Raw genomic sequence first — 15,502 nt, 5'->3', positions numbered from 1 at the left:
TCCTCAATACTTACTTGTGCACACCATCACTTTTACAAAAGAGACCGTTTGCTTCTGCCTACCTGCCTCAGCTGCTATTCTGATCCTGTCACCTGCCTACTTCCACACATCTGATGCCAAGTTTTCCTTTTTTCACCTACCTTCATCACCTGGTGCTGGTATTGCCACCCACCGCCTCAGTATGTCACTGGGTCACTTTCAGGACTCCTGATGTTGCTGATGCCACCTCCAGGTTGTCTCATACTGCCACCATATGTTCTCCTCATGCGGATGCCAGCTCCAGGCTGTCTCATTCTGCCACCATATGTTCTCCTCATGCTGCTGCCACCTCTAGGCTGTCTCATTCTGCAACTATACAGTCTTCTCATGCTTCTGCCACCTCCAGGCTGTGTCATTCAGCTACTATATGGTCTCCTTTTGCTGCTGCCAACTCCACGCTGTCATTCAGCCACTATATGGTCTCCTCATGCTTCCGCCAACTCCACGCTGTCATTCAGTCACTATATGGTCTGCTCTTGCTGCCGCCAACACCAGGCTGTGTCATTCAGCCACAATATGGTCTCATCATGCTGCTGCCAACTACAGGCTGTGTCATTCAGCCAATATATGGTCCCCTCATGTTTCCGCCACCACCAAGCTGTGCCACTGTACCGCCATGGGGTTTTCTCATGCTGCTGGCACATTACATAAAACTTTTTAACTTCATCTAATTGAAATCTTCAATTTAAATGTTAAAAAAATATCTTTAATCTTTTCAATTATGAGGCCCTATTGTCTCATCAGGCTGTTGCCACCTCCAGGCTGGGTCGTTCAGTCATTATATGGTCTCCTCATGCTGCCGCCACCTCCACGCTGCGTCATTGAGGCACTATATGGTCTCCTTATGCTGCCGCCAATTCCAGGCTTTGTCATTCAGCCACTAAATGGTCTCCTCATGCTGCTGCCCCCTCCACGCTGTGTCATTCAGGCACTTTATGGTCTCCTCGTGCTGTGACCAACTCCAGGCTGTATTATTCAGCCACTATATGGTCTCCTCATGCTGCCGCCCACTCCAGGCTGTGTCATTCAGCAACGATATCGTCTCCTCATGCTGCTGCCAACTCCAGGCTGTCATTCAGCCACTATATGGTCTCCTCATGCTGCCGCCAACTACAGGCTGTGTCATTCAGCCACTATATGGTCTCCTCATGCTTCCGCTACCTCCAGGCTGTGTCGGTGTACCGCCATGTGTTTTCCTCATGCTGCTGGCACATTACATAAAACTTTTTAGGTTCATCTATTTGAAATCTTCAATTTAAATGTTAAAAAATATGTTTAATCTTTTCAATTGGGAGGCCCTATGGTCTCATGAGGCTGTTGACACCTCCACGCTGTGTCATTCAGGCACTATATGGTCTCCTCATGCTGCCGCCACCTCCACGCTGTGTCATTCAGCCACTATATGGTCTCCTCATACTGATGCCACCTCCAGGCTCTGTCATTGTGCCGCTCTGCGACAGTGATTCTAATAGCGACGCCTCTAATCTGCATATCATACTGAATAACAGTACTATTTCACTTACCCAGCACACACTACACTCTATGCGTGTTACAGCAAGGCAAAGTGTTCTACATCCCTATTGAGGTTCTCTATAGACCAGAAATAGCCGTTTTTAATACAGATTTTCCGCTAATAAATTCGGACGAAACTCAATTTTTTCGGAAAATTCGGCAAATCGGCTGAATCGACCTTTTCAAAAATTCTCTCATCTCTAATCTTTACTATGGGAACCCCTCTCTTCTGTGTACACTGGGTACAGATTAGCATTTACATTAAAGTTTCCCACTTTTCTTCCAACAAATTTACGGTCATCAGATGGAGAACATATTTACAACCATTTTATTCTTTGTACGTTTAAAACCCAGCTCTCCCATAAAGTGTAGTCAGATTTCATGCTGTGACTCATGGTATTAGTCAGGGTCAGCAAGGACGTGTTTAGAACTGATCTTTCAATTCCAGTCAACACAACCTCTCCTGGTCTAAACAGAGGAGGCTCCACATAAACACACCATAGCAGTGTCCTTTCTTCTGTTTAACATATTAAAAAAGTTTGTACAAGTTGATAAATTGCGAGTGTCATGGCGTCCTATGTTTAATCGTAATTCACACACTTTATTTGTCCATGTATATGACCAATGAATGTTATTTTAATTGATCGCGGGTCTGAATTTACAATCCGAGGCCGTGTTGTTTATTCCTGGCACCGCGTTCCTCCAGCCGACGTAAAACATTTACAAAGTCTTTTCCCTCTATCATTACAGACTCTTCACAGATCTTGAGAATGCCGGGATCCTCTTGTGAATATGTACTTTGGTATTGTAAACAAAACAATGAGCCTTTGACCCAGCAGGGGCCCCAGAGACCCCTCCAATTAGATGGAATAGCAGAAAACTCTACACGTCATTATCTTATATTAATAACTACAGGGCTTTCCCAGGCTGTCTTTGTGTGATATTATATTACTAGGGACTCGGATACATAATAGGAATTTCGCACATTGTCATTGACCAATAATTTCATTTATTTCACTCTAAAAATTTATTTAAAGTTGTAGCACCATAAATACTGGAGAAGTAACGTTCCCTCCAAGATACTGTACTGGACACTACACTACCTACAGTATATTCTGGAAGTGCTGAACTTTCAAGGGTGAAGGACATTATACATTTCATTTTGGAATTTACACTATTTGACATTCCAAATCAGAAAATGTTCGCCACCTAACACAGACTAGACAGAGTTTATTTTTGCCATTTTGGGACTAGAGTTGAGAAAATTAAAGTGGTTAGCTAACATAAATTGACTTTACTTATTACCTGTGCTTGTGCTGGTGGTAAATGGCCATGTCCTGTGTCCCCCATCATGCTGCTGGCTTGTTTCTGTGAACTGGCTATTCCCTGTCTCTGTACCCTCCCTCCAACTACAATCCCCAGGATTCCTTATTTCTAGGTTGGAGGTGACTTATCTCCCTCCCACAAATCAGTCACTCCATCCATTGCAGCACAGCTAGACTCCCTTTCATGTGTGATATGCCTAAAAATACTATTCCCTGCACCCTTTTTGAGAATGATCTCCTACCTATCAGTCATTTCACTCATTGAAGCACAGACACACTCCTTTTCCACACCTGACTAGTGATGTTATGTCTCGGGTCACACTGCAACCTGGGCAAGGCCTGAGACAACACCCATTTTAAATGCTGCTTACAATGAACATCAAACACAGGTACAGACACTATATTATGAACTACACTATCTTCACAGCCCCTGTAGAATAGTCAAATAAAAAAAATAAAAAAGCAATCCCAGAATACCCCTTTAATTTGGGATTAACAAGATTTGGTTCAAATTTCACAAAAAAATAAATGACTTTCTTGGGTCCCAAACCTTTTATGATCCATTTCTGCACCTGGCCAAGCCATTTAATAAACTGTACAGGAGCAGGGGCTCCTGCCTTTGACAGGAGTCTCTGTTTCTGTGATCGCTTTGTATGGGCCAACACACTTTAGGATTTCAATCGGAATCTGAATCCAAAATAAATCAAGTCAGTCACATTCGCCAAATTGCACCCGAAATGACTCTCGAGAGATTCACTTATCTCTTGGGACATCTCTTGGGACACATGTTTCACCCGAAATCTCCAACCTTGGATTCTTCAAGACTATACTCATTGTAGTCCTCAAAGTGTCAGAACTATGTTGGTGAAGCTATAGCAGGTGCAGTGTGAGTGAAGGTATAATGGGTGAAGAGATAACAATTTTTCATTGGCCTTGAAGCTTGAAGGGGACTGAAAGCTCCTCTGCTACATAAGAAGACATCAATTTTATAAATGATAGATAGGAAGTTGGGGGCCCTGTAACAGATTTGGTAGTGGGACTCAAGTAGTGGGACTCAAGGGGCTTCTGCATTGCATTGCATCTGGATTGTCTACCATTCCTACAACTAATGAAGATGCCAGCACTCACCTAGTTTTAAGACTTCTATATTTAGGGGATTGTGGGGACGGACATACGGCAGGTGCATTCTGTTGGTTTAATTGTTTCTAGATTTTTTTTACAAGACTGAACACCTTCCCTAGACAGTTTGGGGTTGGTGACCGTGTGATGCTACCTGAGCGGCCCGATAACTGATCAGCTGACAAACTGGAGTGTGTACTGACAGCTTTGTCCTTTTTTTTTATCAAATTGTGGCATAAAAATATGTTAGCTTTTAACCAAAAGCTTGATCGGTTTACAGCTCTCTTTCCATCGCCATTTGCAGACTCAATGGAGAGAAGGGTAAAAGCTGCTGTCAGACTTCTCAAAAAGACTTACTTCTCTAAGAACAAAAAGATTAGACATTAAAATCCTCCTTGCCAAAGCATAGAATGTTGTCTGGTTTTCACAAAAGGTCCTGGTGGAATTGATGGGCTTGGCTTACAGGTCTCTCATGTTCATGTCCAGCTTTACAAATTTATGGCACATTCACAAAATCTAAGACCCCATCTTTCAAAAAAATAGAAGCCCTGTGACCCCCTTGTAAGGATTCTCTTTGGATGCTTTCCATATTGAATCTAGTAAGGAGTGGGCACTCGTGCACCTGATTCTATCCATTGAGGGAATATGAATTCTTGGAAAAGAACCCGGTACTGCTGGTTTATTCATAATTTATAGTGACAGACAAATAGGGGTCATTGGACCCACACGGATACACTTATGTCTTATCCTGATATATAACATGGGATTACTTCCCCTTGGAACAAAATAGAACAATTATAAAAAGAAAAGAGGTGCGCTCCTGGTGTAATACTGCGGGATGAACAAGAAAGGTGTATGGATAAATTGCACCTTACCGTGTGGTGTTGTACTGAGAGTACAACACCTGAGATGGCATATAGACTCGGTGACAGGTGGCAGCCTCGGTATCCGATTCCCGTAACTTCTCAGTCCGGTATAGAAAGTATAAAAGAGCAAAAGGTGAGAGACTATCAGATGGCGCCTTCCTGAATAATTCGAAATTGCCGTGGGTTTAAACAAGGCAATTTTATTGGAAATAGTGCAACTATTTCCAATAAAATTGCCTTGTTTAAACCCACGGCAATTTCGAATTATTCAGAAAGGCGCCATCGGATAGTCTCTCACCTTTTGCTCTTTTATACTTGGAACAAAATAGGGCTTAGTACTCTAGAATACAAAAGCTTATTCCTTATCATAAGGATAGCGGATAAGTGTGAAATTGCGGGGGGGTGTCTGACCGCTGGGATCCCTTGTAATCTCCTGAACGGGGCCCTGGCTCTCCTCCTCAATGGCTGACACGCACCCTCAGTGCAGCTATATGGGAGAGCCGGAGCACTGCAATCTCTGGCTTTCCCATAGAGTTGCTTTGAGGAGGCGTTTCGGCCGCCACTTTGTGCAGAGGTCGACAGGCTCCATTTAGAGCTGTGGCCCAATACAGGAGATCGGGGGAGGGGGCAGCAGTCGGACCCCCAAGATCTGACACTTATCCCCTATGCTTAGGATAGGGGACAAGTTTTTGCATCCCAAAGTACCTCTTTAAAGGGGTACTTCGCCTCTAGACATCTTATCTCCTATCCAAAGGGATAGGGGTAAGATGTCTGATCATGGGGGTCCTGCCACTGGGGAACCCCATGATCTCCCTGCTGCACCCAGTGTTCGTTTAGAGCGTCGGGTACAATGCTGAAGGCTCGTGACATCTTGGCCGTGCCCCACTCATGATGTCACAGGTACACCCCCTCAATGCAAGTCTATGGGAGGGGGCGTGGTGTCACAAGCCTCCTCCCTGCATTGCCAGTAATCTAACATGGAGAGAATTTCGCTTGTGCACTGGAAATCTGGGGTGCCGCAGCCCATCGGCGGGACCCCCGCTATCAGACATCTTATTCCCTATTCTTTGGATAGGAGATAAGATATCTAGGGGCAGAGTACTCCTTTAAGGATTGATCGTGTAACTTACAGAATCCTATTCCTTGTGGTCAGGTAAGGTTTATACCCAAGTGCTCACCTCCCGTCATGGAAGGTCCCACATGGCCCAATGATGAACATTATAATCCTGACCCACTTTAGACAGGAATATGCATCTGGTAGAATGTTCTTATCTGACAGGACTTGTCAGACAACCTCAATGTCACAGTATAGTAAATAAAACCTGGAAACAGCCGAATGTGAATCCTTTCATGTACAGTATTGTGTTTAGCCAATGAGTCTGCAATATAATCCAAGCAGCGGAGCAGAAATAATAATTAAAGTAATGCATCAGTCCGCTTCATTGATTTATGAATGTGTTTAATGACTCTTGTGCAGGAAAGCAGAGGCCATTATGCACTGACTGATTTTGGGAGACAGTCTGTAGTATCACAACCTCTTCACTGCAGAACAAAAGCAGGAAAAATGTTTTCTCAGCAATGAAAATAGTCATTTTTTATGATGAGGCGGGAAATAACTGTGTTTTCAGGTTTCAGAAAAAGACTCATTCAATGATCTTTGCTCTCTCAGGGCTGATGATATTATTAAATTTCAGTTTTGCAATATTCCAGTTAATGAGACAGCAAAACTAGTTTGTATCAAATGACTCGTATTCCTGAATAATAGCAGAGATTTCAATCAGAACTGGAGGAAAACGAACAATTCCAGTGTATTCTATCTATCTCATATCTATCTATATATCTATTTATCTGTCTATCTATATCTCATATTTATCTAACTATCTATCTATCTATATCACATATCTATTTATCTATCTATTTATCTGTGTATATATATCTCATATTTATCTATCTATCTCATATCTATCTCCTATCTATCTATCTATATCTATCTATCTATTATCTATCTATGTGATTAAAGGCTGGGTGAGCCAGCCGAAACGTCACCACCATCATGCTTGTGTGACTAAAGACCCAGATTTTGCACCTTCTGGGAGTGCTGTTGCCTCTTCGTTTCCTATCTATCTATATCCTATCTATCTATCTATCTATCTATCTATATCCTATCTATCTATCTATCTATCTATATCATATCTATTTAAAATCTATCTAACTATCTCATATCTATCTCATATCTATCTATCTCATATCTATCTATTTACATCATATCTATCTACATCATATCTATCCATCTTATATCTATCTATCCATCTCATATCTATCTAGAGATAAAAAGCAGCTGCATCACTCAAATCTTGAAAAGGTGAAGTAGCTTTTATTCCATATTAACAAAGAGCAACGTTATTGCTGCCAATGCAGCTTTTCTCAAGACACCGGCAGCAAAAATGTTGCTCTGTGTTAACATGGAAGAAAAGCTACTTCATCTTTTCAAGATTTGAGTGCTGCAGCTGCCTTTTTATCTCTGGATCTGTATTGGGTTCTAGACCGGGGCCATTTTGCTGCGTGCACCACCTCCACAGTGGACTTGATGTGCTGCTCTTCCTTCTACATCCTAATCGTTTAACAACGATGGGCATTGAAATATAAATTAATCTTTAATAGATTCCCCTGGGCGTGTTTGGAGTGTGTTCCATCCAGGTCTGATTAAGGTCGACCGCAGGGCCGGCGGCATGTGACGTCACGTCCCCGCCCAGTGTGATGTCATGCTCCACCCCTCAATGCAAGCCTAAGGGAGGGGGTGTGATAGCTATCAAGCCCCCCCACGTAGGCTTGCATTGAGGGGTGGAGTGTGAGGTCACATGGGGGCATGACGTCACAAGCCGCCGGCCCTGTGGTCGACCGTAATCAGACCTGGAGCGAACACACTCCGGGGACTGATTACTAATGGGGTGCAGCTTGCATGATCATGGACGTCCCCAGCTGTGGGACTCCCGCGATCAGGCATGTGTAAGCACCGGAGAACCCCTTTCATTTATCTTATATATTTATTGATTGATATTTTGGGGGTAGTTAATTGCTTCCCTAATTTTTAGGTTAAGAGCATTATATAAAATAAAAATACAGTAGTGTAATATAACTGAAGTTATAGATTGCCAGGGGTCTGACTGCTGGGCCCCCCGTGATCTCCTATATGCAGGAAGGGGGCATGTCCGTCCCCAATATGACATGGCAGCCGACACCCCCCCCATGTATCTCATAGAGATACAGACCCCCCTGCGATCTACTACTTATCCTTCGGATAGGGGATAAGTTATACTTCACTACAGTATTCCTTTAAGGCAATAGTTTGAACTCCCTATTCCAATGAATCGAGTTCCTGCCCAAACTATTCTTTTGGTTTCGATATTTTTTTGGGGGGGGAAAAACTGCAATTGCAGCCAAATTGGTTCTCAACACATGAGTGGCGTGGGGTGCTCTGAGCTGTCCAGAGTAGGAGAAAATCCCCATAGCAAACATATGCTGCTCTGGACAGTTCCTAAAATGGACAGAGATGTCAGCAGAGAGCACTGTGGTCATGATGTCAGCAGAGAGCTCTGTGTTCCAAAAAGAAAATCATTTCCTCTGAAGTATACAGACCCTAAAAAGTACTGGAAAGATTAAGATTTTTTTATAGAAGTAATTTACAAATCTGTTTAACTTTCTGGCACCAGTTGATAAAAAAAAAAAAAAAGTTTTCCACTGGAGTACCCCTTTAACTTGTAACCTACCCATGTATAGCAATATTTGCCTTTTTGGGTGGAAATTCTTTTTTAATCAAATGATTTAAAAAACTAAAAATGTCTGAGGTTTAGCTGCAAAATCTGCACAGTAAACAATACTTACAATTTAGTCTACAAAACCACAATTACATTTCCCTTGTCCCTCCCTATGATTTGCTCCAGATAGCAGAGAGGACACAGCTGATGGATAGAAGTTTAAGTTATAAATTCTATTGTATTCCTTAGTTTTGCAGACACAGAAATTTTTACATATCCCCCTGATGACGCCCCTTCTAACATGTGTTTAAGCCATTGTTTTTTGCAGATTAGCGTATGTCAAACATTTTTATGTCATGAGTATACAAAGGCTGTAAAATACAATCTGAGTTAAAGTATAACAAAATCTTGGGAGAAATATAATTTTTTCCACAAACCTGCGCCAGGGATAAACAGAAGCCAGACCCAAGACTGGGAGCCTATTGCTCATAGGGAGGAAATACAAATCGGGTGAGTTAAACTTGACCTGATACCAGGAGAGAATTGCTCAGTTTGCCTATCTCTCGATATATATATATATATATATATATATATATATATATATATATATATGGTAAATATATATATATATATATATATATATATATATATATATATACATATATATATATATATGGTAAATATATATATATATATATATAGAGATAGATAGATAGATAGATAGATAGATAGAGCAGGAAAGCAGCACTCCAGGGTAAGAAAAGGTGCTTGGGTGCCTACTGTGTCGGGTCTAGGTTGGGGACCCCTCCAATTATATATATATATAATAGCTGAATACCCGGCGTTGCCCGGTTTTTCCTTCCTCATCCTTGTTGGGGAGGAAAATCAACAAAGGAGGAAGCTTTTGACGTCATGTGCCGTCCCCATATATTGTTGTCATATCCCAGCCCCATATTCCATCCTCATATCTCAACCTCATTTCCCAACCTCATACCCCATCCACATATCCTGTCCTCATATCCCAACCTCATATCCTGTCCTCATATCCCGTCCTCCTATCCCGTCCTCATATCTCGACCTCCTATCCCGACCTCATATCCCAACCTCATATCCTGACCTCATATGCCGTCCTCATACCCCGTCATCCTATCTCGACCTCATATCCCATCCTCATATCTCGACCTCCTATCCTGACCTCCTATCCCATCCTCCTATCCCGACCTCCTATCCCAACCTCCTATCCTGACCTCCTATCCCATCCTCATATCCCATCCTCATAGCCCAACCTCATATCCCATCCTCATATCTTGACACCCTATCCCGACCTCCTATCACAACCTCCTATCCCATCCACATATTCCAACCTCATATCTCAACCTCATATAGCGTCCTCATATCCAGACCTCCTATCTCAACCTCATTTCCCGTCCTCATATCCAGACCTCATATCCTAACTTCATATCCCATCCTTATATCCTGTCTTCAAATCCCGTCCTCACATCCCGTCTTCATATCCCGACCTCATATACCATCCTTATATCCCATCCTCATATCCCGTCCTCAAATCCCATCCTCATATCCTGACCTCATATCCTGTCCTTATGCCCCATCCTCATATCCTGAACTCAGGTGGGACTGATTTGTGATGAAGATATTGTAAGCTGAAAATAGAAGGGGACGTAGCTTTGTGGGACTGGGCGTGATTTGCAAGCCAGACCGATGCCCAAAAAGGGTAGATAAAAAAATGAGTGATGCTTAAAATGTGGGCGTGTCTTTGTGAGATGGGGTGTGGCTTTCAAGCCAGATTGACACATTCACTAGGTTGTGGAGTAAGGTACTGGAAGTCCCATATACTTGCATGGGACTTGAAACAAAAACCCATCTTTTATATAAGGGTGTAGATAAGGGTTAATTTAATCATATATTTTTTATTTGACATATAAGTGATATGTGCACCAGGCATTATTCACATATCTCCAGCCGTACGGAAGTTATGTGAGAACATACAATTCCCATTGATTTGCATGGGACTTTAAACAAAAACCCCGACCCTGGCAAATGGGGGTAGTTAAGGGTTAAATTAACTATCCTATATTTTTAGTGCACATATAAGTAACATGTGACCAAGTATTATCGAAATATCTCCAGCCATTTGGAAGTTATGCAGTAACATGTATTTCCCATAGACTTGTATGGGACTTTAAACAAAAACTTTGACCCTGGAAAATGGGGGTGAGAAAGGGTTAAATGACCTATCCTATGTTTGTTGTTGACATATAAATAACATGTGTGCAAAGTTTCATGTTAATATCTTTAGCCGTTTGGACGTGATGCTGGAACATGCTGGATCCCCAGCGGCGGGACTCCCTGCAATCAGACATCTTGAACAATCTTTTCTGGTGGAGTACCCCTTTAGGCTCCTATATGCTTTTTAAGATATAATATATATATATATATATATATATATATATATATATATATATATATATATATATATATATATATATAATTTTTTTTTTTTTTTTTTTTTAAATACATTTGTTACATTTGTCTAAAACTTTTTGGGAGAATTTTTTTTTAATGCATTTTATTTGGCATTTTCATCCCAACAGTCTGAACATTATGAAGGTATAAAAAAATAATAATAATAATAATTAAGATATTTTTGGTGAAAAAAATTATTATTTTGTTTCACGTTTCATCCCAACACTCTAACACTTTTTGGAGATTTCTTTTTTTTTTGTATTTTTTTGTTTTATATTTTCATCCCAACCGTCTGAATATTACGGATGTATCCAAAAACATTATTAGATTTTTATTTATTTTTTTGTGAAAAAATTTATTTTTATTTCCCATTTTCATTCCCACGGTTTGAAACTTTTTTAGTAATTTTTTATTTTTTTTTTAAATGCATTTTGTTTTGTATTTTCATTCCAGCAGTTTAAACCTATAAACGTGGATCGTGACAGCTTCACAGAAACACCCGAGGGCGGTAAAGGATGAACGCAAAAACGGTCTACGCCGCATCCATCCGTGCGACTATTTTTAGCGGAGGTGATTGAAGTTTCATTTGAATCTCCAGAAATAATCTCCCAAAGATTGCGCGGCTGGAAGTGAAAGGAGCGCAGGAAATCTGGAGGTGAATTAAAAAGCAGATGGTCCTATTGACGTGTCACCTCGGTGATTTGCTAAGATGTGTGCGGTCATACACCCTGGGCATTCTTTAATCATATTGTTAATTAAAAACTTGCTGATGGCTGTATACTAATGAAACAATTACCAGATCCGAGCATATGACAATGTTTTTTCATAAAGAGAACATATGACACTATTATTGCAAATATGTTCCACGCATTCTGCGCCCTCACACCTGGGATGATGAAATATTAACCAGAAAATACAGATGTTCGCTTGACCCCGGTTTCATCATTTATTTATGTATGGGTGAATGGTTTCCGTTTCTAGGAACTCGCCTGTTGTGCGACTGGTAAGTGTTCCTAAGTGGGGCTTGTGGGAAGTCTAACGTGGCTAGACCGATAGTTTATGTGGAATCAATGTCTATGCCTGCAGAGACGGGGTTTCCCAACTGGGGTGCCTCCAGCTGTTGCAAAACTGCAACTCCCAGCATGCCCGGACAGCCAAAGGCTGTCCGGGCATGCTGGGAGTTGTAGTTTTGCAACAGCTGGAGGCACCCCGGTTGGGAAACAGTGCAGTAGAGACTGGGCATGTTGCACACTGCAGGGAAAGACCTAAAGGGGTATTACAGGAAAAAACTTATATATATATATATATATATATATATATATATATATATATATATATATATATATATATATTAACTGGCTCCAGAAAGTTAAACAGATTTGTAAATTACTTCTATTAAAAATTCTTAATCCTTTCAGTACTTATGAGCTTCTGAAGTTAAAGGGGTATTCCAGGCAAAAACTTTTTTTTATATATCAACTGGCTCCGGAAAGTTAAACAGATTTGTAAATTACTTCTATTAAAAAAATCTCAATCCTTCCAATAGTTATTAGCTTCTGAAGTTGAGTTGCTGTTTTCTGTCTAACTGCTTTCTGATGACTCACGTCCCGGGAGCTGTCCAGCTCCTATGTGGATATTCTCCCATCATGCACAGCTCCCGTGAAGTGACATCATCATTGAGCAGTTAGACAGAAAACTTCAGAAGCTAATAACTATTGGAAGGATTAAGATTTTTTAATAGAAGTAATTTACAAATCTGTTTAAATTTCCGGAGCCAGTTGATATATAAAAAAAAAGTTTTTGCCTGGAATACCCCTTTAACCCCTTCCCGACCTATGACATACCTGTACGTCATGGGTGGCAAGGTGTTCCCGACCCATGACATACAGGTACGTCATGAACATTACTGCCGTTACTCGCGGCACCCCGCAGCGCCCGGTAAGATGGTGGCTATCACTGATAGCCTGCCATCTTACCGTGCGACCACAGGGGGTTTCATCCCCCACCCCCCCCCCCAGCGATCGCTGCTATCAGCTAATCAAATCTGACTAGCTGATAGCAGCGTTTCGCTATGAAAATACTTAGCAGCGCGGTGTGTGAGTCCAGATCACGGGGATCGGGACACACACCGCTCTGCTAAGTGTCCCTGACCCGTCCCCCGGCGTCACTTACACGTCCGAGCGGTGTCCCGAGCGGTCCCGGCGTCCTCCATGCGGTCCCGGAGGTGAGTTTGCAGCAGCAGTGCGGCATCTTCATTGGCAGCAGTGAGATCGCCGTAAAGCGATCTCACTGCTGCCTCTGAGAGTTTCAAAACTGCAACTCCCAGCATGCCCAGACAGCCTTTGGCTTTCTGGGCATGCTGGGAGTTGTAGTTTTGCAACATCTGGAGGCCCACAGTTTGGAGACCACTGTATAATGGTCTCCAATCTGTGCTCTTCCAGATGTTGCAAAACTACAAATCTCAGCATGCTCAGTCTGTCCAGGCATGCTGGGAGTTGTAGTTCTCTAACATCTGGAAGAGCACAGATTGGAGACCATTATACAGTGATCTCCAAACTGTGGACCTCCAGATGTTGCAAAACTACAAATCCCAGCATGCCCAGACTGCCCAGGCATGCTGGAAGTTGTAGTTCGGCAATATCTGAAGGATCAGATGTTGCCGAACTACAACTTCCAGCATGCTTGGGCAGTCTGGGCATGCTGGGAGTTGTAGTTTTGCAACATCTGGAGGTCCACAGTTTGGAGACCACTGTATAATGGTCTCCAATCTGTGCTCTTCCAGATGTTGCAAAACTACAAATCTCAGCATGCTCAGTCTGTCCAGGCATGCTGGGAGTTGTAGTACTGTAACATCTGGAAGAGCACAGATTGGAGACCATTATACAGTGGTCTCCAAACTGTGGACCTCCAGATGTTGCAAAACTACAACTCCCAGCATGCCCAGACTGCCCAAGCATGCTGGAAGTTGTAGTTCGGCAACATCTGATCCTTCAGATATTGCCGAACTACAACTTCCAGCATGCCTGGGCAGTCTGGGCATGCTGGGAGTTGTAGTTTTGCAACAACTGGAGGCACACTAGTTGGGAAACATTGTCCGTTTCCTACCTCAGTGCCTCCAGCTGTTGCAATTGTTGCAAAACTATAACTCCCAGCATGCACTGACAGACCATGCATGCTGGGAGTTGTAGTTTTGCAACAGCTGCAGGCACACTGGTTTGGAAACACTAAGTTTGGTTGCAAAACACTTGAAAGTTTATTACTTAACTTAGTTTTTCCAAACCAGTGTTCCTCCAGCTGTTGCAAAACTACAACTCCCAGCATGCACGGACAGCCAAAGGGCATGCTCGGAGTTTGCAACAGCTGGATTTTTGCCCCCTCCCCCCAATGTGAATGTACAGGGTACACTCACATGGGCGGAGGTTTACAGTGAGTGCTGCAAGTTTGAGATGGCGCAAATTTTGCACTGCAGCTCAAACTTCCAGCGGCAAACTTGCTGTGAACCTCTGCCCATGTGACTGTAGCCTAAAAACACTACACTACACTGACACTAACCTAAAATAAAAAGTAAAAAACACTACATATACACATACCCCTACACAGACCCCCCTCCCCCCAAAAAAATGAAAAACGTCTGGTACGCTACTGTTTCCAAAGCGGAGCCTCCAGCTGTTGCAAAATAATAACTCCCAGTATTGCCGGACAGCCATTGACTGTCCAGGCATGCTGGGAGTTTTGCAACAGCTGGAGGCACCCTGTTTGGGAATCATTGGCGTAGAATACCCCTATGTCCACCCCTATGCAAATCCCTAATTCAGGCCTCAAATTGCGCATGGCGCTCTCTCACTTTGGAGCCCTCTCGTATTTCAGGGCAACAGTTTTGGGACACATATGGGGTATCGCCATGCTCGGGAGAAATTGCCTTACAAATTTTGGGGGGCTTTTTCTTCTTTAACCCCTTATGAAAAGGTGAAGTTGGGGTCTACACCAGCATGTTAGTGTAAAAAAATAAATTTTTTACACTGACATGCTGGTGTTGCCCTATACTTTTCATTTTCACAAGAGGTAAAAGGGAAAAAAGACCCCCAAAATTTGTAACGCAATTTCTCCCGACTACGGAGATACCCCATATGTGGGCGCAAAGTGCTCTGGGGGCGCACAACAAGGCCCAGAAGGGAGAGTGCGCCATGTACATTTGAGGCGATTTGCACAGGGGTGGCTGATTGTTACAGCAGTTCTGACAAACGCAAAACAATAAATATCCATATGTGACCCCATTTTGGAAACTACACCCCTCACGGAATGTAATAAGGGGTGCAGTGAGCATTTACACCCCACTGGTGTATGACAGATTTTTGGAACAGTGGTCTGTGAAAATAAAAAATTTTTTTTTTGATTTGCACAG

At 42.4% G+C, this 15,502-nt stretch overlaps 1 long non-coding RNA gene across 1 annotated transcript in view; it reads left to right on the top strand.

Annotated features, from left to right (window-relative positions):
* The window catches only part of LOC130283306 (uncharacterized), an 82,727-nt gene extending 70,742 nt beyond the window's left edge, over positions 1-11,985 (top strand). The window contains exon 3 of the long non-coding RNA XR_008846644.1: positions 11,554-11,985. This is a non-coding gene — a long non-coding RNA (uncharacterized LOC130283306). The remainder of the gene's footprint in view (positions 1-11,553) is intronic.
* Positions 11,986-15,502: the final 3,517 nt, after the last annotated feature.

This window comes from Hyla sarda, chromosome 7 (assembly GCF_029499605.1).
Source record: "Hyla sarda isolate aHylSar1 chromosome 7, aHylSar1.hap1, whole genome shotgun sequence".
NCBI classification, from domain to species: Eukaryota; Metazoa; Chordata; class Amphibia; order Anura; family Hylidae; genus Hyla; species Hyla sarda.
Note: the sequence above shows the minus strand (reverse complement) of the source record. Positions and strands in the feature narration are given on the sequence as shown.